This window comes from Acinonyx jubatus, chromosome C1 (genome assembly GCF_027475565.1).
Source record: "Acinonyx jubatus isolate Ajub_Pintada_27869175 chromosome C1, VMU_Ajub_asm_v1.0, whole genome shotgun sequence".
Taxonomy (NCBI): domain Eukaryota; kingdom Metazoa; phylum Chordata; class Mammalia; order Carnivora; family Felidae; genus Acinonyx; species Acinonyx jubatus.
Window position 1 is genome coordinate 128,020,859 of NC_069381.1, and position 25,348 is coordinate 128,046,206.

Here is a 25,348-nt window from a genome sequence, read left to right on the forward strand (position 1 = left end):
AAAAGATTAAAAATGTACAAGAAATGATGCACACAATTTCTATACAACATATTAATTATAGCATTATTCATAATAGCAATATATATAGTATATACATTTAATGGAAGCAATAAAATATAATTTGTATGAGGATCCATCAAAATAATGTAAATAAAGAACATTTAATAACATGAGAAATGAAATACTGCTAACTGGGAAAAAGTGATACATTTTTGGGAAAAATAGTTTACATACATGTGAAAAATTATTGGTAGGACCAAAGAAGACATACAGTGGCCAAAAGACATAAAAAAAGACACTCAACATCACTACTCATCAAGGAAATGCAAATCAAAACCACAATGACGTATCACCTCACACATGTCAGAAATGCTAGTATCAAAAAGTCAAGAAATAACAAATGCTAGCATGGATATAGAGAAAAGGGAACCTCTGTGCACTGTTGGTGGAAATATAAATTGGTGTAACCATGGTGGAGAACAGTATGGATGTTCCTCAAAAAATTAAAAATAGAAATACCATATGATCCAGTAATTCCACTGCTGGGTATTTACTCAAAGAAAACAAAAACAGTAGTTTGAAAAGACATGTTTATTGTAGCATTATTTACAATAGCCAAGATAGGAAAACAACCTCAGTGCCCACTGATAACACGAATGGATAAGGAAGATGTGGTGTATTTGCACAATGGAATATTCCGCAGCCATAAGAAAGAATGAAATCTTGCTATTCATGAGAACATGGATGGACCTAGAGGGTATCACGCTAAGTGATATAAGCCAGAGAAAGACAAATACCATATGCTTTCACTTATGTGTAGAATCTAAAAAATAAAACAAAGGAACAAATAAAAGAGAGAATAGATTCATAAACACAGAAAACAAGCTGAAGGGGGTGGGGGAATGGGTGAAATAGGTGAAGGGGATTAAGAGGCACAAACTTCTGGTTATAAAATAAGTCACGAAGATAAAAGGTACAGCATAGGGAATAAAATCAATAAGACTGTAGTAACTTTGTATAGTGATAGATGGTCACTTATGGTGAGCGCTGAATAATGTATGGAATGGTTAATTCACTATATTGTATGCCTCAAACTAATATAACATTGTATGTTAGCTATACTTCAATAAAAAAATAAAGTGGCACAAGTGGAAAAATAAATATTTGCAGGACACATACCAAAACACTACTGAGTTGTCTCAGGATAGTGAATTCTTGGTGTTTCTTAGTTTCTTCTTCATACTTATCACTATGATTCATTTTATACATTAAATCTGTATTACTTTTCTAATTTGAAAAAATTAAAAATGCAGGTATTGAAGAAAAACAAAATAAAATTTATAAATTGATAAAGTAATTCTCTTTAAATATATATTATCCATTCAATAACACGTTCAACCTGATTTCTAACCAAACTAGCACAAATTAAAACAGATGCTTCTGTGATTAACGCATTAGCAAATATAAAATGCATGAAAAGAAATATGTTTTCAGAATGAGATTATCTACTGCTGGAAAGAATATTATCTACTGCTGGAAGAATATTTTCCATACTTTGTTAGGGCAATATAAATTAGTAGAGCATTTCTTTATTATATGAATAAAAAGCCTTAAAATTCCTCATTCCTTTTAATGTAATAATTGCACTTCTGAAGTACTAGGAATAGGAAATTTTTTCAAAATACCTGTGATGTATGCACAGTGATGTTCACTACAGTGTTATTTATATAATGATAAACTGCACACAACCACAATCTCTAAAAATTTAAGAAAATTGTTAAGTGATTTTGATACACTTATTTATTTATTCATTTATTTATTTTTAAGATGTTTATTCATTTTTGAAACAGCACAAATGGAAGAGGAGCCAAAAAGGGAACAGAGAATCTGAAGTGGGCTCTGTGCTGTCAGCAGTGAGCCCGATGTAGGGCTTGAACTCATGAACTGCGAGATCAGTACCTGAGCCGAAGTTGGATGTTCAACCGACTGTGCCACCCAGTTGCCCAGATACACTTATTTAAAAAGCTTATTAACTGACATTTAAAAATGATGCAGGTTTTAATAACTTGGGGGAATACTTACTTCTATAATGTTAGGTTAAAATAGCTACAAAATTGTATATAAGGTATTATTTCAACTACATTGTATATTAAAAATAAATAGAAAGGGGCACCTGGGTGGCTCAGTCGGTTCAGCTTCAGACTTCGGCTCAGGTCATGATCTCATGGCTCGTGGGTTCCAGCCCCACATTGGGTTCTGTGCGGACAGCTCAGAGCCTATGATTCAGGTTCTGTGTCTCCCTCTCTCTGTGTACCTCCCCCGCTCCCACTCTGTCTCTTGCTCTCTCTCTCAAAAAATAAACAAACATTTTTAAAAAATAAAAATAAATAAATGGGTACAAGTTAGAATAAATATCCTAAAATACTTATAGGTTACAACTAGGCAGAAAGGTCATTGATAATTTTCTCCCTATTTTTAATGCATTTGTATATTTTGAAAACAGTCAACAGTATAAATATATAGTATAGTATAAATATAATAATTATTCCCAAATAAGATTTTGGAGTTAAAATATGCCCAGATCAAGGTTAATACATTCAGGCAATTTGCTATCTCAGGTAGAATCCTTTAGACTTCTAGTGTCTGGTGAAATTGAAAAGGGTAATAAGTTTTGGGAATCAAACTACTTCAGTGCCTGGACAGTAAACAATATGGCACTCAACAAATTTAGATTTGTACATATGACACTTAGCATAATACCTAGGACATGATGGCTAAATAAGTGCGAGTTACAATGAACAGAAATGAAAAACATATTGAAGATGTACATGAATGTGTATGCACATAAATACACGATATAAAGCAATCTCCCAAATTAATCAACAGTGTGTAAAAAGTTTCAACAATATATGCAGAGAAAATTGGAATGAATGCAACCTCATTCTGGAGTTGTCAATGAAGTGCAAATTTAATCCTATGTGAGCAAGAGTAAGTGTCTACTGAAATGTAAGTGTTGCCCCATGGCCCTGGGAGAAAAGAACCCTGGGAGGAAGGTGCATTTCCTTATCCAATCAGCTCGCTTGCCCACTGGGGAGCTGTTGAAAATAGAAGTCAAGAAACAATACAAACTGGGTTACCAGTTGATACCTTGTGAACAGTTCATTAACAAGAATTATTCTTGGGGACACCTGCGTGGCTCAGTCGGTTAAGCATCCGACTTTGGCTCAGATCATGATCTCACTGTTCAAGCCCCATGTCAGGCTCTGCACTGACAGCTCAGAGACTGGTGCCTGCTTCAGATTCTGGGTCTCCCTCTCTCTCTGCCCCTCTCCTACTCATGCTCTGTCTTTCTCTCTCTCAAAACTAAATAAACATTAAAACAATTAAAAAGGGGTACCTGAGGACTCAGTCAGTTAAGTGTCTGACTTGGCTTAGGTCATGATCTCACAGTTTGAGTTCACAGCCCACGTCAGGCTCTGTGCTGACAGCTGGGAGCCTGGAGCTTGCTTCAGATTCCATGTCCCTCTCTCTCTGCCCCTCCCTTGCTGGCACTCTATCTCTCTCTCTCAAAAATAAATAAACATTAAAAAAAAATTAAAAAAAAAAAAGAACAGCAAGCATAGGTAACTTGTTCGAAAAAATTAAAAAAAAAAAAAAAGAAAAATCATTCTTAATGGAGCAGGGGAAGAGAGGGCAAAATATTCCCCTCTTTGCTTTGTGCTTTATCTAATCCAGAAACTACTTCCTGTTACAGCAGCATCCAGTCACTGGGATAAGAGCTGGCCTGAAAACATGGCAGTGAGAACGGATGATCAGGGTTCAAGATCTAAGCAGGTTAAAGGAGCTAGCCTAAGGTGGGGTGAGAGTGAGGGCAGATCTTGCTGTGCCCAGCTTCTGGGAGGACAGATGACAGATGATGGATGCCAGCATGAGGGGGTTTTCTTGTGCAGGGATTAGAGTCAGGGCTTTGGGTGAGCAAGTATCCTACCTGATCCCAGCCAATCTCCTGCTGGGTGCAAAGCACTGGCTGTGGAAATACGTTTGTGCTTATTTTCTTGTTAATAGCAACCTTTAATCCAAGATTCTACAGGAGGCCAAATGTATTAAAATAGAAATTGAGGCTTGTGTGGTAAGTCTTGTCAATGCAATAATGAATGCCACATTGTTCCACACATGTGCTGGACATGTCCTTGTGCTGGCTGGTGCAGTTTGAGGACATTGCTGAATTCCATTTTCCCTATTTCCCAGTAAGCCATGTAGGCAAATGGTAATAGCCTCATTTTGCAGATGAGAGATCAGGGCACAGAGAGTTTAAGCAACTAATCCAAGTTCTCTAGAAGTGAACATGGAAAATAAACAGAATCCTGCTCCTTTTATTGCCCCTACAGAGATGCATCTAATAGTCCATTTTCATCCAACATTCAAAACATTTTTAACACGATCCATGGCTTTTCTTTTAATTGAATAGGTGGTATAACATCCAAGCCCTTGGTAAAATACATGTTTAACGCTATAAACATTTAAACATTTAGCACTATAAATATTTAAACCTTAACAACTGAACAATCTTTTCACCTCCCTACATCTGGTTTCTAATATTTCTATTTTGCTGAAACAGTTTATAATATTGCTAACAATTACTGCTGGGTATCAGGCTACATAAATATTTAATGACGCCATTAATTTCTGAAAGAGAACCTTGACATTAGGCCTAAATGAAGAAGGAATTTATTTCCCTATATTTTGCACTGATATTTAATTTGTAGTTCTTGGATTGAAGCCTCAGATCTATGATTGGTTAGAATCTGACATTGCTCTTTAGGTATTTCTGTTCACCTTTAAATATGGGCTTTTCCCTGCCTTGTGTAGCACATAAAAACTGGAACGTTCAACACTCTATCAGACCAGCACCTGCTGGCCATCCGTCTGTTGGACTTCTTAGTTAATGTCCTCCCTCCTGCTCATTTCTTGAAAGCCTAAGAGATTTCACTTTACATTTGCTAAGACTGGTTCATTAAAATACTAATTTTAAACTGTAATTATCTGTTGGTTCATATCGGCGATTGAACCGCAGTGGTGCTATCTTCTAACTGCAGGAGAATTTCACATCTGTTCTCATCCCCTGGAGCCTTGAGCAAGAGTTACCTTGGCACTCAAAAAAGTAGGCAGTTTGAAAGAGATGTAGAGAACTGTGTTTTAAGAAAAGCAACAAAGGCAGGCAGGAAGAATTGTAAATATGGTAAATAGACTCAATTGTAAAACTATTCATGATCCTACCTTCTGTGTGTGTGTGTGGGTGGGTGGGGGGAGGAAGCAATCAAATAGGAAGCACAGCAGGTAATAGTCCTGTGGTCAAGTTGGGAGGATTTTAACTGCATGAGCTGATCTAACTCCTGGAGCATTTGCAATCTGCTGGCCCAAGTGGGTGGGAAGTGAGGTGGTGTGGGTTATTCCTTGTTTTAGGATAAAGGTCAGTGCTATCTTTGCCCTGGAATGGCATCCACCAGCCTGGGGAATGCCCACTGGTTGGCAGAACTGAATGCAATTCTCAGACTTAAGGTATAAAGAAGTGAGGAAGGGGGGGAAAAAGGCAAACAAACAAACAAACAAACAAACAAAAAACCAGCAAAAGGGAATAGGTTTTTAAAAAAGGGGGATAGGAATAAAAAGATGGATAGGATAGAGGATGTCAGTAAGGGGAAGGAAAAAAACACATCCTGGGGAAATGCCACAGTATCTCCTAAGCATCAACTACTCACAACTCACTAGAGGAGTCAGGCCGATAAGAATGAGCATTTACTGAATGTTATTGTGTGCTCGATTAGGGTCTATGGGTTAGATGAGGATCACCTGCACTGTACAGATGAGGAAACTCAGGCTTAGAGAGATGAGAATCTGGATTTGAGACCCTGGTTGTCCAATGTCATACTCTATGTGTTTTCCATTACATGATGCTTCTCCATATTTCAGAGAGAAAAAGATGAGTAAGACATGAATCCTTCCTTAAAGACGTCATGGCTTATAGTACACATCTTAAAGCAGTGTCCTCCAGGAATACTGAGAGAATTCTCGCAACACAGAAGTTACTTTATGATTTTTTTTAGAGACGATCTTTTATCTTTTAATATATTCCAGACTCAGGTCCTGCCTTGAGTAATATTATAAATTTGGCCTTGGCATCATATCATCTTGGGGTTCCTACTCACAGCATCCACTCCCAGGAGAATTAGAGATGATTCAAAAGTTTTCGTGAGTTTCCTTCCTACTCCCCCTGCACCCACCCCAAATAGCCTGAATAAATTAACTTGGGGAACAAAAATTCATGATGGAAGTGCAGGAACAATGGGGCCAGAGGGAAAGTGTACTTCTTTGACAGAATATTCAAAGCTTCAAGTACAGTATAAAATGCTGCTGCCTTAGTTCACCTATGAGAAGTTGCCAGGTGCCAAGAACAAGAAACATGAAAGATCTTTGCACAGACAAATAAGAACCTTAACAATGGCCAACCAAAAGTAGGATAGAGAAGCCTAGGAGGGCAAAAACCTGTCCTCTGTTGTGAGTATAGAATGTAAAAGGAAATGAGAGCTAAATGAAGGGATGGTCTATTGATAAATTAATTTGAAAATCTTTCAAGAAATATTGTGCCTCAGCTCTTATTTATATCTGCTGGAAAGAATGTGCCATGTTCTCTCCCCTGTGTTAAATAACAAGTGTTTAACCTAGGAACTAAAAGTCCATTTTTATTTTATATCTCCAGGACCCCGGGACAAGGTTGTTAATAATTTAGCTAATTGAGTAAAACCTAATGCTTCAAATCTTGAAGCAGCGAAATAAAAATTTGAGATTTCCTGTAGATATGGGATGCATAATGTTTAAGGCTTCAGAGATCACTAGTAAAAGAAAATATTACAGCCATACACACCCTCTGAGAGTCTAACTAATGAACGTCTCCCAGCTGCTGTTGAAAAATCAGCAGCAGCATTGGTACCAATTTCAAGACAAAGAACAGCTGACAGATGTTTGAAGGGATAAATCAGGCTGTACAAGGATTAAAATAATAAGTCCCCAGTGCCTTTTAAAGGCAGAGGTGCCACAGCAAACTATTCCCAGGCACTTGAGTACAACTGAAAGACAGATCCTGGGGGTCATTACCTAGCAGCCCAGTAGGTGTGTGAGAGGTATATTATAAAAACCTAGCCCAGGGGGGCGCCTGGGTGGCTCAGTCGGTTGGGCATCCGACTTTGGCTCAGGTCATGATCTCACGGTCCAGGAGCTGGAGCCCTGCATCGGGCTCCGTGCTGACAGCTCGGAGCCTGGAGGTGGCTTCAGATTCTGTGTCTCCCTCTCTCTTTGCCCCTCCCCTGCTCAAGCTCCATCTCTGTCTCTCTCAAAAATAAACGTTAAAAAAAAAAAAAAAAAAAACTATCACAGGTTCTAACCACACTAAGTTTTAAGTAAGAACAGCTTTTACTGTTACTTCTGTTTTAAGGGAGTCTCAAAGATTCTACTTCAGGTACCATGTTTGGGACATGATATGAGTAAATGTGACTAAGTGACCAATATAACGAAACACAAATGACAGCGATTCTTTTTTTTTTTTTTTTTAATGCTTACTGATCTTTTTGAGAAAGAGAGAGTGCGAGCAGGGGAGGGGCAGAGTGAGAGGGAGAGAGAATCCTAAGTAGGTTCCGTACTGACAGCAGAGCCTGATGTGAGGCTTGATCCCACAAACCAAGAGGTCACGATCTGAGCTGAAATTAAGAGTTGAGCGCTTAACCAACTGAGCCACCCAGGCACCCCAACACTGATTCTTCATACACATTGTAATGGGTGCTTAGCATGGTGACTAAGCTATTGTAAGAAGGGTGGCAAACAGTCTCCGAATTGAGAAACATGTACTTACTGGGGATCTACTGTGTGCTGATTCCTATTTCTCATTTAACAAGGTGGATTAGGGGGACTTTTGAAAAAATACAAATAGGCTTCATTCCAAATTTACAGAACCCTTGGGAGCTACAGGCTTCTCCTACAACAACACACTGGAAATGACTTCATTGCAACGCTTACTAAATTGTGTGGTAATGGTGTGAATGGGGGCTAACTAGCTACATTCCCCTTGCTCATATCCAAGGAGCTTATCGAGAGTGAGACCAGATCTGAGTCACCTGGTGTCCCTGAGAGCCTTAGCCAATGCCTGTGGTACAAAATATTTAATAAAGGTCTAGCATTTTCTTATGTGTCATGATCTGATGATTAACTTTATGGTCAACTTGACTAAGCCACAAGGAGCTTAGATTTATGGTGAAACATTCTGGGCATTTCTGTGGTAGAGTTTTTGGGTAAGACTAGCATGTAAGGCAGTAGACTTGAGTAAAGCAGATTTATGTCTCCAATATGAGTGGGCCTCATTCAGTCAGTTGAAGGCTTAAATAAAACAAAAAGGCTGACCCTCTCCTAAGTATAGAGAGTTCTTTCCTCTTGATGCCCTTCAAATTGGAACATTGGCCTTTTTCCTGCCTTCTAACTTGGCCTGGAATGTTGGCTCTTCCTGGGTCTCTAGGGTGCTGGCCTTTGGACTGGAACTACACCATTGGCTCTCCTGGGTCTCTAGGTTGCCAACTCACCCTGCAGACCATGGCACTTGTCAGCATCCATAACCATGTAAGCCAATTCCTTATAATAAATGGCCCTGACTAAAATTGTCTTCAGGATACTGGAGTGTGAAATACAAGTAGATAATGTAAGAAGTTACATGGGAAGCAATGACTGACAGACAACTCAGGCTTTCTAAACCTGTGGTTCCTTACTCTCACTTTGGGTTAGAATCAGTGCTTCTTAAAGTATGATTCACAAACTGTTACCAGTCCAAAATAAATAATTCACTTTTTTAAGTTTATTTATTTTAAATTTTATATATTGAGAGAGAGAGAGAGAGAGAGAGAGAGAATGAGTAGAGAAGGGGTGGAAGGGGTGGGGGAGAAAGAGAATCCCAAGCAGGCTCTGCCCTGTCAGCACAGAGCCTGATGTGAGGCTCGGTTCCATGAACAATGAGACCATGACCTGAGCCGAAATCACAAGTCAGACACTTACCTGACTGAGCAACCCAGGCGCCCCCAAGATAAATACTTTTCTGTTTAGAAATTTCATAGCAATTTGACATTGTAACAACATTCAGTCATATGGTTTTTCATTTTATAAAGGTATCAGAACTTAAAACAAGCAACAACAAAACAACCACTGGTTATTTACAAAGATGGTTTGAGAAACACTGACCTAGAAAGCTTGTGCCACTTCAGACCAATCAAATCAGAATGAAGGAGACGTGGAGCTTGAGCATCTCCTGGGTATTATGCTCCACAGGGGATTCTCATGCGGCAATACTAAATAGATCTAACAACTGGTTCAGCACAGTTCCTAAGTGACCAGAATGGAAGCTGGTCAGTGGCCTCTGATCAGAACAGACACAGGCTGTAAACAAGCACTACAAGTGCCAGTACCAGCTGAAGATCAGCCTTTCCTATTAGAGGGTCCAAGTGGGATGCATCTCTTCGTGAAGAAGGCTGAGTTAATACAGACAGGTGCAGCACCGTGTAATGGGAAGATATTTTTCCAGCCCCTACAGATGTATTTAAAGGGATTCTAAATTGGAAACTGATAGACTCATAGTGGCCATGAAGTAGGGTAAAACCCCTTTATGGAATGGAGCAAAGACATACTGGGGCTCAAATTACATCCCTCAAGATGTGACAACTGTCTAGAGTTAAAGACTACCATAATGTGGCTATTGTATCTTGTCTCCTAATAACAGAATAAAAGATGTCTATACTTTTACATTACTATACTCTGACATCTGTAACTCTATCAAGTGGATTTTCTTCGACAGAGTAGGATCCATCGTATTTTTCAAAGTAAGCATTATTAAGCATTATCAACCTTATATATTTCTTTTCAGATTTGTAAGTCATTTTAAATTCATATAACAAATTCACTTAACATATCTTTGTGTAGTGGAGATGTAAAATAATCCTATTCCAGGAAATGTTATTGTTAATAATATTAATAAGATCTGTGTTTCTTTGTTTCTTTTTGCTTTGATTTCAGATATGGAGTCTTGTACTGATCAAGAATATATATACACATAGACACATGTATATCTGTGTATCTATATATGTATACATATATGTATGTATATTCTTAGTTGTATTTCAGGTATCTTGACACAATAATCATTCTTTCGAAACAAGTTTGTGTTGATTTTTTAAAATTAATATGAAACAATGACATTTAGGACTGCCCTTCTTTTGGCAACGTAAAAGCCCAAGGAATGTCTTCTACCTAATCCTTTTTAGCAGACTGTCCTGAGTTACTGATTTCCTGGCATTGCCATTACGATTTGAGAAGTCATCATTACCTAATCGAATTCCCCACATTATCCTGAATTTGTTCTATACCATCACTGCCCAGTTGGTCATCCTGCCTGGACATTGAACATGTCCAGTGACGGGTATTTTCAAGAGGCCCTAAGTCATATTTAAATTTTCTACTAAAATTCATACTGGTATGAGTTGAAATTTATCTCCCTATACCGTTATTCACTGATCTGTGTTCTCTCTCTTTCTCTCTCTTTCTTTCTCTCTCCCACTTTCTTTCTCTCTCTCTCTGGAGTCCTAGGGAAAAAGCTTGGTGAATCTTCCATGGAGTGATAAACACTCCAGCAGCTGAGGACATTTTTGAATCAGCCCCTTTTTAGACTAAATGCCTCCACTTGATCAATCATGAGCCACCTTTCAATTCCCATAACCCTCCTGGTGCCTTCCCTCTGATTACGACCCTGTTACACAGTACACTGACCGCTCACCATTTAGTGGGCTCTTCTCTGGTACCCACCTTCTTAATGTATGTGACACAGCTTTTGTCTCCACCCTGTTTACGCCCATTATATTGGGCATTTTAATTATGTAATTTAATAAAATATTACATAAGCGGATGAAATATGAGTGAGAAAAGAAAGCTATTTATATAAAAAGTAAGTTCAATGCCTGGAGAAACTTTTTGCAGATGAGTCTCTTAAAATATTGCTGTTGAAATAAGTGAAAGCAAGACAACTGTAAAAGGAAAAAAATGCAAAAATTGTAGAACAATTTGGATTAGAAGATGTCTTTAGGTACATCCTCCATTTTCAAAAAGCAGCAGCTAGAAATCTTAGATAATTTGTTAAAGGATGGGGTTTATTTAAATGTGAAAATGAAAACTCCAGCCAGGGGACCCCTATTCAAAGGAATAATATTGCAAATATTGTTATAACCAATGAGAACACCCACCTAGCCATGCGAATGGGGGTCCGTCACCAATCACAGGCCTGGCCACACAAGTGTGTACTGGCTGGAGGTAAGACCTACTCTCAAAGGAAAAGGCTTGACCCTACATCAAAAAATGCATGGAAGAATGAACATTCATAGTTTAAGTTAAAAAGTTTAGTGTACACTTGATATTTTTATGAATCACTCCTAAAGAGCTTCTACTACACAATGAGCCGGAGATGGGATCTGAAAAATGGTTGTCTGATCCCAAAGAGCATTTGCTTGACATCTGTGTATATTGCCTGCAAATGCTTTATGCTATCGCTGTTCTCTTACTAAATACCATAGTCTATTAATACAGTCTAGGATTGCATAAGCATTCTGGAAAGCTCATGCACATTTGAAAAGCGTTCACCATATTGATGACTCACAACTTCAGTTTATTTTAGTTAAAACTTTTCCATACTTGCTAACCATATATCCTTCATCCTTTTGGTGGTGGTCCTTTTTGCATCCAAGTACCAGACTTCACAATGATCCCTTTTTAACTTTCTTCTTTGTGGATTTGGCCCATCATTCTAGCCTGCTGAGATCCTTCTGAATCCTGTCAGCCAACACGTCCCCCCTCTCTCTCTGAGCCTCACGTCATCAGGTAATTTAATAAGTAAGACTTGCACCTGCCCTTTTAAAATCTGACCTTGTCAGAAGGCTCCCTGGGCAGTCGAGCTGATTACTACAGATATGGTCTCCATTTCCTCCTCATTGGAATAATTTGTGATTGCAGTCACAACTCTGGCTGTCCCAAGGTGCCAGGGCTATCTTCCGGCAGAGCCTCATGCGTGGCACTGTGCGTGTCTCATCCACAAGTGCATTTAGTCTAAACACAGGGTATTTAATAAATGTGTTTAAATCAGAGAATTTAACTCTTTTTCTGGCATAGGATGACAAGGAAGCCCTGTTTGTTGTTGTTGTTTTTTTAAATTTTATTTAAAGCCAAGTTAGTTAACATACAGTGTAATAATGGTTTCAGGAGTAGAGTTTAGTGATTCGTCACTTACATATAACACCCAGTGCTCATCCTTACACGTGCTGTCCTTAATGCCCAACGCCGTTTAGCCCATCTCCCCACCCAACACCCTGCAGGAACCCTCAGTTTGTTCTCTGTATTTAAGAGTCTTTTATGGTTTGCCTTCCTCTGTTTTTATCTTATTGTTTTTTAAAGTCTATTTATTTATTTTGAAAGAGAAAGAGATCGCGTGAGTGAGGGAGGGGGAGAGAGAGAGGGAGAATCCCAAGCATGCTCTGCACTGTCAGCACAGAGCCAGAGCCAGACCCGGGCACAAACTCACTAAACGATGAGATCATGAACTGAGCTGAAATCAAGTTGGATGCTTAACCGACTGGGCCACCCAGGTGCCCCTATCGTATTTTTCCTTCAAGCAAGGCCTATTTGGAAAAACAAAAGTAGCTGCTACCTTGCCCAGCTGTCATACACACAAACCACTTTCCAATGATCACCAAAGCCATGAATCTAAACTTGGCAGAAAGATGAGCATAGACTAATTAAGATGTTTTACCAAGTATCTGAACATACAATTGAGCCAGTGCTACTTCTTACATCATGATTTGAATATTGCAGAAGACTGTATTGATTTCCTAAAAATAACTTCATTAATGGAGGCAGATGTAATGTGATTTAATATGCAAATTAATGCTGCACTCACTGAAAAATACTAAATCACCCCATTTAACAATTTAACTGAAATTAACTAATAAACCTCAAGACAATTTTTTTTCCTTCACAATCTTATTGAAAACTCTTGAAAGACAATAAATGTCTTTTACTTCTGAATATTCTACACAGCAGTCTAGAAATAGGCCCAAACTAATGTGAGCTATAACACTCATTACTCTTTGAATGTTGTTCTAAATTAAGGAGACAAGTTGTAGAAAAATTAACTATTGTGAACTGGAAAACCTCCAATTAAGTGGTTGGATTCCAACCTCTCCTTGACTCAAAGGCTGGAGGACATTTATCAAGGCGCAGGGAAACTAAGACTGAAAACAAGGGCTGGTTTAGATAGCAAACCCTCCTGATTCACTCTCTCCGTGTTGACAAAATACACTCTCTGCCCACAAAGCTAGGCTGTGTCCACGCACGCACAAACCAATGTGAAACAAAAACGAGTATTTAAATTTAGACCAATTATGACAGCAAAAGCTGTGTTCTCTGGCATTCTACCAAACAAAAGCTGCAGAAACCAGCACTTTCAATATTCCCCTGGTCCCCATGTGTATTCTAGCAGCAGTCACTGACAGTGGAGTTAACTGGTGTTTAGACCCCACAGAGCTGACTCTGGGAGCCACTGGGGGAAGCTGGGATGGAGCTGGCAGTTGTGACTGTGCGTTACGGTGGTACAAAGAGCACCCGCCATCCTCTCAGGGCCATAGGGGCAGCTGTGGGGCTCGGCATTCCTGAGGAGGACTCTTAGGACCTGGGAGGCTCAAACTGCATTTTCTCTCTCACTCTTAGCCCTACAAACAGCCTTTGCAACTTCTCTTAAAAAAAAAAAAGTTTTTAGATTGTGATAAAATATGTATAAGATAAAATCCACCAATTTAATGTTTTTTAAGTGTGTAATTTAGTTGCATTAAGTACATCCATGTTGTTGTGCATGCAACCATCACCATTATTTCCAAAACTTCTTCATCACCCAAAGAAAAATGCTGTAATCATTAAGCAGTAACTTTATTCATACCAAGGCCCTGGTAACCTACTTTCCAGCTCAATGAATTTACTTCTTCTAGATATTTTTTTTTTATAAGTGACTCATACAGTATTTGTCCTCTTGTGCCTGGCTTATTGTACTCAGCATAATGCTTTCAAGATTCATCCGTTAGGTAGCATATATCAGAACTTTATTCCTTTAATCGCCAAATAACATTCAGTTGTACCTATGTACCATGTGTTGTTGATCCGTTCATCTGTTGGTGGACATTTGGGTTGTTTCCACCTTTAGCTACGGTGAATAAATTTTTCAGTGAACACTGGTGTACAAGTACTTGTTTGAGTTCCTGTTCTCAATTCTTTTCAGTTTGTTTGTTCATGTATTTGAGAAAGAGAGAGAGTGCAAGTGGAGGAGAGGGATAAAGGGAGAGAGAGAGAAAGAATCTTAAGCAGGCTCCACACTCAGCACAGAACCCAATGCAGCGCTCGATCCCACGGCTGTGAGATCATGACCTGGGCCAAAATTAAGAGTCAGATGTTCCACCGACTGAGCCACCAGGCGCCCACAATTTTCTTATTTTCAATACCTAGAAATGGGATGCTGCATCACCTGGTAATTCTATGTTTAGCTGTCTGAGGAACCACCAAACTGTTTTCCACAGCAAATGCGCCATTTCACATTTTCACTAGCCATGTACAAGAGTTCGTTTACTGGAGGGTAACTTTGAAGGTACCTGGCATCCTTCCTCCACCTCAGGCTCTGTAAGATAAATTCTACTATAAGCTATTACAGTTTATCAGCCCTGGAGCTACAGCTCCCTCTGGAGTTCCCCTCACTGGGACTTCCTTTTCTCTGTCTCAGGCCCTTCACCATCCCACATTCACTCACTCTCTGTCTGAAGTGTTTCATCCACCTCAGACTTGAGTGTAGCTAAACAACTCAGGCTAGACACTTAACCAACCTGACACCCCCACCCCTCCTCAGGCTTTGTCTGAGCTCCGCTGGGCCACTCAGCACTTCCTGTTGATATTCTCCATGCCCCTCAGTTCATGCATCTTGCTGCCCTCTTCCTAGGGCTGACTACTCACTTAATAAAATGAGGTTGACATGCTCCTTTCCACTCTGAAAATGCACAGTGCTGTCTTATGACTGGCATAATTCTATTTGAAAATCTTAGCCTAACTAATTAGTGAGCACTTCAACAGGAATTTCCTCTATGTTTTTTCTAGCACTTACAGTTTCAGTCATCCATCTGCCTCCATCCTACTTGAGGCCAGAGTTACCTCATGACAACAGCTTCCAAACTTGTCCATACTTGTCCCTTTGCCTCTAAACTGCATCTCAGTCAGATACACATTATCTGAGCTCACGGAACTGGTGTGTGTGTGTGTGTGTGTGTGTGTGCACTGCAGGATATCCTTGCTTCAGTTAATGCAGTCGGATCTATCTTGTCTATTGCAATCATACTGTATCTCTTACAGCACAAATTCTTGTACTCAAACTCTTCAATTGTTCCTTAGTTCCTACTCAGTAGGATTCAAACACCTGGTTCTAGCAGTTCAGGCCTCCCACAGTGGCTGGCCCAATCCATCTTTCCCACACCAGCTCCCACTATTTCCTAGCAGTTCCCATCTGCACAGGCTGTGCACCTCCCTCTGCATCTAGCTCATGACCTGGCCTTTAGTTTCCCATTCACCAAAGCCCTTTGCTTAATAAACCTCTACATTTGTTCAGGGGTAGAGGTTCCATGATAATTCCAGCTACAAGAGAAATGTATATCCTTTGCTGGTCTCATGTAGTTTGTAGCATTTGCTTTATGTTTTAGCTCAATCTGAAAAGCATCCAGTGAGCTTGAGGTGTCATTACAAGAGGGAAGATGGCTGCCTGCCAGATGGTCTCAATTAGTTCACCTTGGGACGTTCACCAATGCCAGGGTCTAATCCTCAGTATGGTAGATGGAGCACCTGACTTTGAACAGTGCATGCTGGGAAGAATTGTTTCTTAGGAATGGACACACATTACCCGAGCTCATGGAACTAGTGTGGGTGTATGTGCATTGCAGAATGCTATTATATTAGTTAATTAACAATGACAGCTATAACCTACATAGATAAAAGCAGGTATGTCACATGAGTAGAAGGGTGTCTCCCTGATGGGTAGACTTAAACTAGAAGCTTGTTTCTTTGTTTATTTATTGCCAGTGTGACTGAGGGATGGCAGAGAGAGACAGGAAGAGAGAGAATCCCAAGCAGGCTCTGCCCTGACAGTATGGAGCCCCACGCAGGGCTTGATCCCATGATCCACGAGATCATGACCTAAGCTGAAACCCAGAGTCAGACGCTCAACCGACTGGGCTACAGGTGCCCCTAGAAGCCAGTTTATAATCATAATATTAAATGAGTATAGAATCAATACCAAAATGGGGATTCATTCTTCTGTCCCAGGGGCTGAATTGCTCATCTCCTTAGGCCAGTGAAAAATGGACTTTGGAATTCTCTCCTCTCTGGGCTGACTACTTTCTCGTGATTCAGTTTTATTCTCAACAGCTTAAATGCAGTTTGCCACAATATTACCCTACCTGTCCTCCTCCAACCTTCCAGTCTCTGTCCTTGAGATATTCAGACACCTGTGAATCTAGTTTTACTTTTCCCCAAATCTGCAGCGGCATATTGTCTTTGGTTTATCCTCAAATCAAGTTCAACCTTTTGAATGTGTCTGAGTGTATCTTCCTAGCTTAACTCTGAGAAAGCAAAGCTTATTTCCCCTCCTGTCCATGTTCTTAGGTATTATTTTACTATTCTGCCATTCACTGATCACTCTGTGCCAACGAGCAGAAAATCCATTGCACTATAAGTACTTGGGCTCAGTCCTTATTTCCACGTGTGAATGGAAAACTCTTTGAAAACTACGCCAATGTCTTGTGTATCTGTCTACACTCTACATGGCCTACCACATAGCAGGTATTCAGCCAGTACTATTGCATAAAGGAACAAGCAGAGACCATCATAGCAAACACTCTGTGATAAATTCCCTCTAATTCTTCTTTTTCTCAGCTATGCCTACCATTACTAATTGTTTTGAGACAGTTTTAAATATTGGTGGCTAACAAAAATGCTCTGAATATAAATAAATAAATAAATAAATAAATAATCCAATGGTTTCAAGCCTTATATAGTCAACTGTAAAGTAACCATCCCTGCTAATTCCAAAGGGGTTTCCTGCTGAGAGGAACCTGGGTTGGGCGGCCACTGAGGATTTGCCCCCACCCTGCTCCTTCTGCAGCTGACCTTGATTGCTGCCCTTTTGATTGGGGTCTGACCTACCTCATTCAAGTAGCAAGCCTCAGAAGTCACAGGACAGCATGCTGAAGAGGATGCCGACTCAGTCTGAAGAGAAACCATTTTCTACTAGGAGTAACAGATTAATTTTTTTTTTTCCTCTGCCATCTTTAGAAGCCTCCAAATGACAGGAGACTAAATACAAACTGAGCAAACTTTGGTCATAGCTTTGCTGCACAGTGCTGGGTTATCGGGTATGCTCAGTATCCACTTCCTGATTTCAGTGAGGGAAACGGAATGAATAGGAAATGAGAACACAAGGAATATAAAACGCTTTCTAAAACCTGGCTTTAACTGCACTTAAAGTCAATTGTGGAAGCCTTTTTCAAAAATTGCAAAATTAGTGCAGGCAGAATTTCCATTTGCCCAGGATCCCAAGAGAAATGCTATCACAACGTTTGTTCTGTGATGAGGCTGTGGGCCCAGACAATAGGCCTGAGACAGGACACTGGGCACAGGGGATCCTTCCCAGCCTTTGTTTCGCACAGACTCACAATGTACCCGCCAGGGGAATCCAATGTGTTTCTTATCAAACCTTTCTGTTTTCAGTGTGAATTACCAAACAATCCTCCAGATACTCATTTTTATCTCCTCACAAGATAAATTTTAGTTCCTACTGGCACATTCCTAGTCAGTGCACCACTCTCAAATTATGTAAAAACAAAACAAAGCAAAAAAACCTGCAGTTGGTAGAACAAAATAAGCCAGAAAAATCAGTGAGAAGAGCTTCTTTCTTTTTTCTTGTTGTTATAAAAGTATAGAAGCTTAAATGTATGTCCTAATGCAATAGGTCACTCATTTGGACTATAATTATTGGTTATTTCTGGCCTCCAAATTCACTGGAATAAATTAAATTCTTTTCTACCCCTGCTTCTCTCTTTTGCTGTATGTGTATGTATATGGTGGGATGAAGGCATACTAAATAAAAGAGCAAATACAATCTCACCATGAAATCACCACTAGTGGGATAGTTTTCTATTATTGGATCCTTATTTTATTTTATTTTATATTTTATTTTTATTATATAGAGAGAGTGTGTGAGAGTGGGAGAGGAGCAGAGGGAGAGAGAAAGAGAATCCCAAGCACACTCCACACTTAACACAGAGCTTGAAGTGGGGCTTGATTTCACAATCCTGGGATTATGACCTGAGCCAAAATCAGGATTCGGGCACTCAACCAACTGAGCCACCCAGGTGCCTGTACTGGCTCCCTATCTTAAAAGATTCATTCATTTATTTTTTTTTCATTCATTCAACAAATAAAAAATATTAAGTGCCTGTCATGTATTTCACTCCATGCTGGATATACCCTCATTGAGTTGAAGTTCGTGTCCTGAATTTCTTTGAATTCCTAGAAATGGAGCGACACTTCTCACATTAATATAAGACTTCCCTATTCCTAGCACCTCAGGAAAAAAACTTGAAGTCTTTTTGAAGATGATATGCAAGGAGAATGCTGGACTCTACTAATCACAGAGGCAGGAAACAGGCTGTGTTCACTTCCTCACAAACTGGAAAAGATTTCCTGCTAATTAACTGATAAAAAATAAGAGGTGAGGTACTGAAGAACTATGTCCACCTCTGAGATAATGGTATTGAGTCATTTGAATGACTTTATTTCTACCATGTGCAAAAGTCCAGCAGCTGAAAGAAATTAGACCACGTACTAAAACAACCTAGCCTTGTGCCATGTATTATAACATCTAAAGGCATACACATATACAATATCGATAGATACATAGATACTGATACATTTTTTTGATTGTTGATGTCCATCAGTATGACCTCTATGATTCTTTTAACCAGAGAAACACAGAAAATCAGAGGAAGCATTACATGTGTGCGGTAAAGCTACTTGCAAAATTAGTTAATAGACTTATTAACACATTTTTCTCACACTTTTTAATGAAAATTCATAAAACATTGTGGCCAAACAAGTTAATTTAGGAATTAATTAGAGATGTTAGAAAAGAAATGTTGGACTGATATAAAAGACATCAGACAGAAAGTTATTTTCACTATATTAATATGATAACCAGCCAATTACAGTTTATCCTAATTCACTAAACATTCTTCCATGCTGTGCTCATTTACTTTTGATAAAATCAGGCTCGGCTCCCCAGAACACTGCTAAAAATATTTCATAATGATAACTGCCTCTAGCAATATGGTGGGCAATATTGTTGGGAGGGACTCTCCTTCTGTAGAAAAGAGTCTAGTTAGGGTGCACAAAAACCCCAAACCATAAGCTACTTGGGAGTGGGAGTGGCAGGTAGGGGCAGGGTCTCCCTGGGGTCTTATGTCATAAATTAGACCTTGAGCCTTGGGACCAACACCATAGACAAGCTGAGCCTGAGAATCCTGTCTTGAACTGTCACTCTCAGAGGGATGAAATGGTCCCAGGTTGGCGCAGAGCCTTAGTTCACAGAAGAAGCAGAGATAGATACTTTTCTCAGGAAAGCATCTCCACAGGATCCCCACAGAGGAAGAACAAACAAAAAGCTTAAAATCAAAGTGCACCAAGCTCCAGGAGTGAGAGTCAGAGCACATGACAAGGAACAGAGCTGACACTTGAGGATTGCAGAGATTGGAACTATCAGATATAGAACGCAGAATGTGTGAACAATTTAAAGAAATAATATAGGAATAGAAAAAAACAAGCAAGAAAGAAGGAATTGCCTGGTAGACTTGTAAAGGGATCAAACAGAAACTCTAAAAAGGGGAAATACTTTGGGGAAGGAAAAGGTGAAGTGCCATTTAGGTAGAGCTAAAGAGAGAATTAATGAACAGAAAGAGATATCTGAGGAAAATATCAGCATAGAGAGGAAAAAGATGGAAATACAAAAGAAAAGTTTAAAAATATGAAGTGAATGAAAAGTTCTTAGCATATGTCTTATTAGAATCTCAGAAAGACAAATCAGAAGGAATGGAAGAGAAGAAACATTTGAAGGGAAAAGGAGAATTTTCCAGACTGGATGAAAGACTAATTTACAGAAAATAATCCAAAGCATATGAGTAAAACAATTCCATGAGTAGATACATCGGAGTGGAAATTCCCAAACATCAATGACAAAGAGGTGAAATTTGAAGCAAAATATATGTTACTTGTCAGTGATGGAGATAAGGATGTTCCATCAACTCTAGGTACACTCATTCAAACATGCTGAAAAGAATATTTTATTGTGGGTCCACTACAGTGGCTTTGGTTTTCACTACAGTCTCTGTATATTTATTATAATTGACTATAAGCTAATAGCTCTCTTGGCACAAAAACAATCATTTATTAAACAGATTTAGAATTTGATTTTTCACTCTAAACTCGATTTTAAATGAGCAGAGAATATTTTATACTACACAGGTACAACTATTCTAGTCAGTTGTTTAGACAAGGGTTTCTCAATCCTGGATGCCACTTAGAATTACTTGGGGAGTTTTGGGGCACCTGGGTGGCTCAGCTGGTTAAGCATCTGACTCTTGATTTTGGCTCAGGTCATAATCTCAGTGTTCATGACTTTGAGCCTTGCATCAGGCTCTGTGCTGACAGTGTGCAGCCTGTTTAGGATTCTCTCTGCCCCTCCCTTGCTGATTCTCTCTCCCTCTCTCTCTTTCTCTCTCTCTCTCTGTCTCTCAAAATAAATAAACTTAAAAAAATAATTACTTGGCGAGGGAGTTTTTATGAGGTATGTAATATTGCACAATCTTTTTGTGCATATCTGGATGAATTAAAACACACTCCTGGGGCAGCCTGGCTTACCAAATGCTTTCTGAACTGGAGGGTAGAATTCACCTGTGACTGTATCCAGGCATTCTGAGAGGCAGGCTTCCCAGGAGGACATGCTGGCTTGGAGCAGACAAGAGGCTTGGAATCCCACAACAGTCCAGGGCCCTATTCTTATGGTTAGAAGGCTCTCCTGTTTTTACTGATGGCCAGAACTGCTTCGTTCGTGTTTCCTCATGCTCTCTGAAGTAGATAGACATGCAGGGTTACCTAAATCTCCATTTCTGTTCTTTCTCAAGTCCAGTACATGTACTAAGACTCTTCCCCAATCTCCTCAGCCACCTGTTCTTTAGAGAATAGGTCTTCAGTCTATGGCCATACCATCCTGAACGTACCTGGTCTCATCTGATCTTGGAAGCTAAGCAGGGTTGAGTGTGGTTAATAAGTGGATGGACGAATAGGTCTTCAGTACTAATAGCAAAACTTCCCATACCAGCTCTGTAGTAGCCTCTGTATATTGAGGTGAAGTGAGAGCTGGGAAGACAGTTGAACTGGCAGTTTTAAATTTAGTTCTTAAAAATCTTGCTGTTTGCCTGATGATCAACTTTTGCCTTTGTCCTAATTGACTTTATACTTGGAGTTTCCTTGCAAGCTATCTTGAGAACTAATTTTGTCTCTGGTGTTTCTGGCTATAGTTTTTCCTATCCTGCTTTCTCTCTCCAACATTTCTTTGAACTTTTAGGTCCACTGCTAATTCCATTTTTATTTTGCTTTGTGCTATCTACATATCATTGTTGCATTGTCTTCATATGCCTATATCTTTTCTATTATTTCTGTGAGGCTATGGGGAATGGATGTGGGTATTTAGTCCTTTTCCAGGCACTGATTCATCTTGGATGACCCCTGATGATCAATCAGTTCACCAAACTACCTGACATAGCTTTGGTCCCTGCTTACAGAACACAGCGAGAGAAATGTTATACAGCAGAAGAAATACTAAACTGAATGTCACAAGGTGATGGTTCTGTTCCCCATACTGGAATAAATTTGCTATGCACCTATTATTAAGTCACCTCAACTTTCTGGGGCTGTTTCCTCATTTTTTTTAAAGTTCAATTATTTATTTTTGGGGGGGGGGCAAGAACAGGAGAGGGGCAGAGAGAGGGAGAAAGAGAGAGAATCCCAAGCAGGTTCTGCATTGCCAGAGCCGGATGCAGGGTTCGATCTCACAAACCGTGAGATCATGACCTGAGCCAAAATCAAGAGTCGGATGTGCAACCAACTGAGCCATGCAGGCGCCCATGTTTCCTCATGTTTCAAACTGAAGGGCAATTTGTCAAAATTCATCAAAAGTAAAAATACATTTAACTTTTTTACCCATTCAGTCTTTAGAGGATTTATTTTGCAGGTGTAACTGCACAGGTACAAAATGACAGATGGATAAGATTATTTATTGCAGCATTAGAGGAAAGAATTCCTTGCTCTAATATTTGAAACAACTCAAGTGTTTGAAACCAATAGGGAAATAATGAAATAGCTATGGGACATCCACACAATGGAATGCTATAAAGCTCTAAAAAAGGAGGGAGCTTTCCATACACTGGTGAAAAAAACCCTGCAGGACATGTTATTAGATGAGAGAAGACAAAGTGAAAAAGCATGTACCTAGTCACACACCTGCCCTATTACCTGGCAGAGATCCCTCTACATCTTGACACCAAATGAGAATCACCTGAAGAACTTTTACAATACTGACAGCATGGCACCTCAGGTCAACCTATGTGATTCACAAATATGAGCAGAGAACGGAAGATCAGCAGAAATGTGAGGAAACAAAATGATCCCAAATGTCCCTAAAAATTCTAAATATTATCCTTGGAAAAATTAGAGAGGCTACTGCACCTATGGAACAAGAAAGAATTTTAGAAATTAAAATGTGATGGCTAAAATTTAAACATCAACGGACCACTGCATTTTAAGAGAGTTAGAAACCATGTTTTTGATTTGGAAGCTCAAGCAAAGAAATTTTCAGCAACCTAAAACAACAAACAGAAAAGAAGGAAGGAAGAAAAGGGAAAGTTTGAAAATATGAGGAATGGGTCTGAGAGGCTCAATAGTTGATGAAAAGGAGTTCCAAGAGAAGACAGAAAAGAGGGGGGATAATAAAAGAAATAATGAAATAAAAATATTACAGACTGAAGAAGCATAAGATCCTTCATATTGAAAGCTTCACTGAGGTGAGGTAGATGAAAAAAAGATCCATGCTTAAACATGCTTTATTGAAATCTCTGAAAAGAAAATTTTAAAAACTTCCAGAGAGAGAAAAGAACGATGCCGTCCATAAAGAAAGGAGAATTAGATTGATAGTAGAATTTTCTATCAGCAACACTGGACGCTAGAACTTGAAAGAACAAAGACTGTCCAAAACTCATGGAATAATGACTATGAATTTAGAATTTCCGTACTTAAACTATTCTTTATGTAACATTCTCAGTCATGCAAATTGTCACAAAGTTTATCACCCTCACAAGCTTTCCAAAAGCTTTACTCAATAAGGCTCCCCAGCAGATCAAACAAAAAAAGAAATAATTAAAAAAGAGTATGCCATGAGCTACAGGAGTAGCAGTTGACATGACTTAAGAGGAAAAAAACTCAAAAGATTAAGAGAAACCATTAGACCTTCAGGTTTGGGCCATCATCCTATGAGTGGCTAGAGTTTAGTGTCTTAACTAATCCCAGCACTATAACACAGAACCATTTTTGTTTATGGGGAAGAATGTTGGAAATAGAGTCATAGAGAACTTGACTTGTCATTTCTGTCCCTTCTGTGTGATTAGATTTCTAACAATATATTATTGATAGGGATAAAGGATTACTTAAATAAATACTGTGTGTAGCCTTTGGAAAGACTGACATTTGTCAAGATATATCTTTTTGGAAGGTTGTCCACAATGATACATTTAATGCAAAAAAAAAAATAAAATTTGCAGAATAATGTCATCCCATTAAGGTAAAAAAAAATGTATCTCTGCATGGGTATATGTAAATGCACATAAAAATATCAGGGAAGAAAAACTATAAACTGAGGGTATTGGAAAGATGAAGGAGTCTCTCAATATTTACTTTTATAATCTCTGAATTGTTTTAATGTTGGGAACATGTAATATATAATTTGCAACATGTAAATATTACTTTTAAAACAAATTCTAATTATTGTACATTACAAAGGCAATATGTGTTGTAACAAGTCGAAAAATCTAAATTTATAAATGTATAGTGTGATTTTTCCTTACTTTCTTTGGTTAAAACTGAACGTTTAAGTATATCATTAAAATTCAAACTTTTTTTTTATTTTGATAACCAAATAATGCCAACTATTTATTAAATAAAGTCTCTATTTCCTCTGGAATGGAAATACTCTTATAATCATACAGTAACTTCCCACATTTACTTACATACATTTCTCGATCTGATTCAATTCTACTGCTCTATTTGCTTTTTCTTGTGTAAATATCATTTTTTTTTTATTACATTAGCTTCAAAGTAAATTCCAGTATCTGGTACTACCTGAATGCATCATTATTCTTTCTCCCTCTCACATTCTTGAGAATTCTTGTATTTATTTTTTTCCATATGAACTTTCAAATCATTGAGTCCAGTACAAAATATAAATCTATTGAATTCTTGGGGGGATCACATGAAAATATATTATCACTGTAATAAAAAAATTCTAAATAAAAAAAGCAGTACATTTAAATCAACAAAGGTCATCTCCACCCTAGAAAGGACAACGTAAAACAGGTCTGCTGTTGACTGTATGAAGAACACCAGCAGTAAGTATTAGAGACCCTTATCTTCATACATAAAACAAACTCCTCTGTAACAGAAAAAAAGTATGCCTGTAAACTTCCTCATAGGCAGACCAGAACAAGCATTAGTGTTTATGGATGGCTGTGTTCATAGACCTGCGGTCACCATAAACTGAACAAAATCCTGCAAAATGTGGGTATTTGTTAGCTTTGAATGGGGGTGGGGCGGGGGGATGAGGGAAAAGGCCACACAGTCAAGATGAGAGCTGACTGCCCCAAGGCTGTTAGTGTTCAGATGTAATTCTCAGTCATGGTCCTTTTCACAGATAATTAATTCTATTTATGTAACCACAAAACTGATGACCCCGGTCGGTAGCTGAGGCACTGTAGCTACAAAAGGAAAGAGAAAGTTCTGCCAGGAAGAGGCTTGCGATCTTAGGACGAGATAGAATCAC

General features: G+C 38.9%; 1 protein-coding gene and 1 pseudogene across 1 annotated transcript in view; one reads left to right on the top strand and one right to left on the bottom strand.

Moving 5' to 3' along the window:
• NXPH2 (neurexophilin 2) overlaps nt 1-25,348 on the bottom strand; it is a 113,395-nt gene that overhangs the window by 28,190 nt on the left and 59,857 nt on the right. The gene's annotated exons all lie outside the window — the stretch shown is intronic.
• The window catches only part of LOC128312173 (tigger transposable element-derived protein 1-like), a 34,220-nt pseudogene continuing 18,299 nt past the window's right edge, over nt 9,428-25,348 (top strand).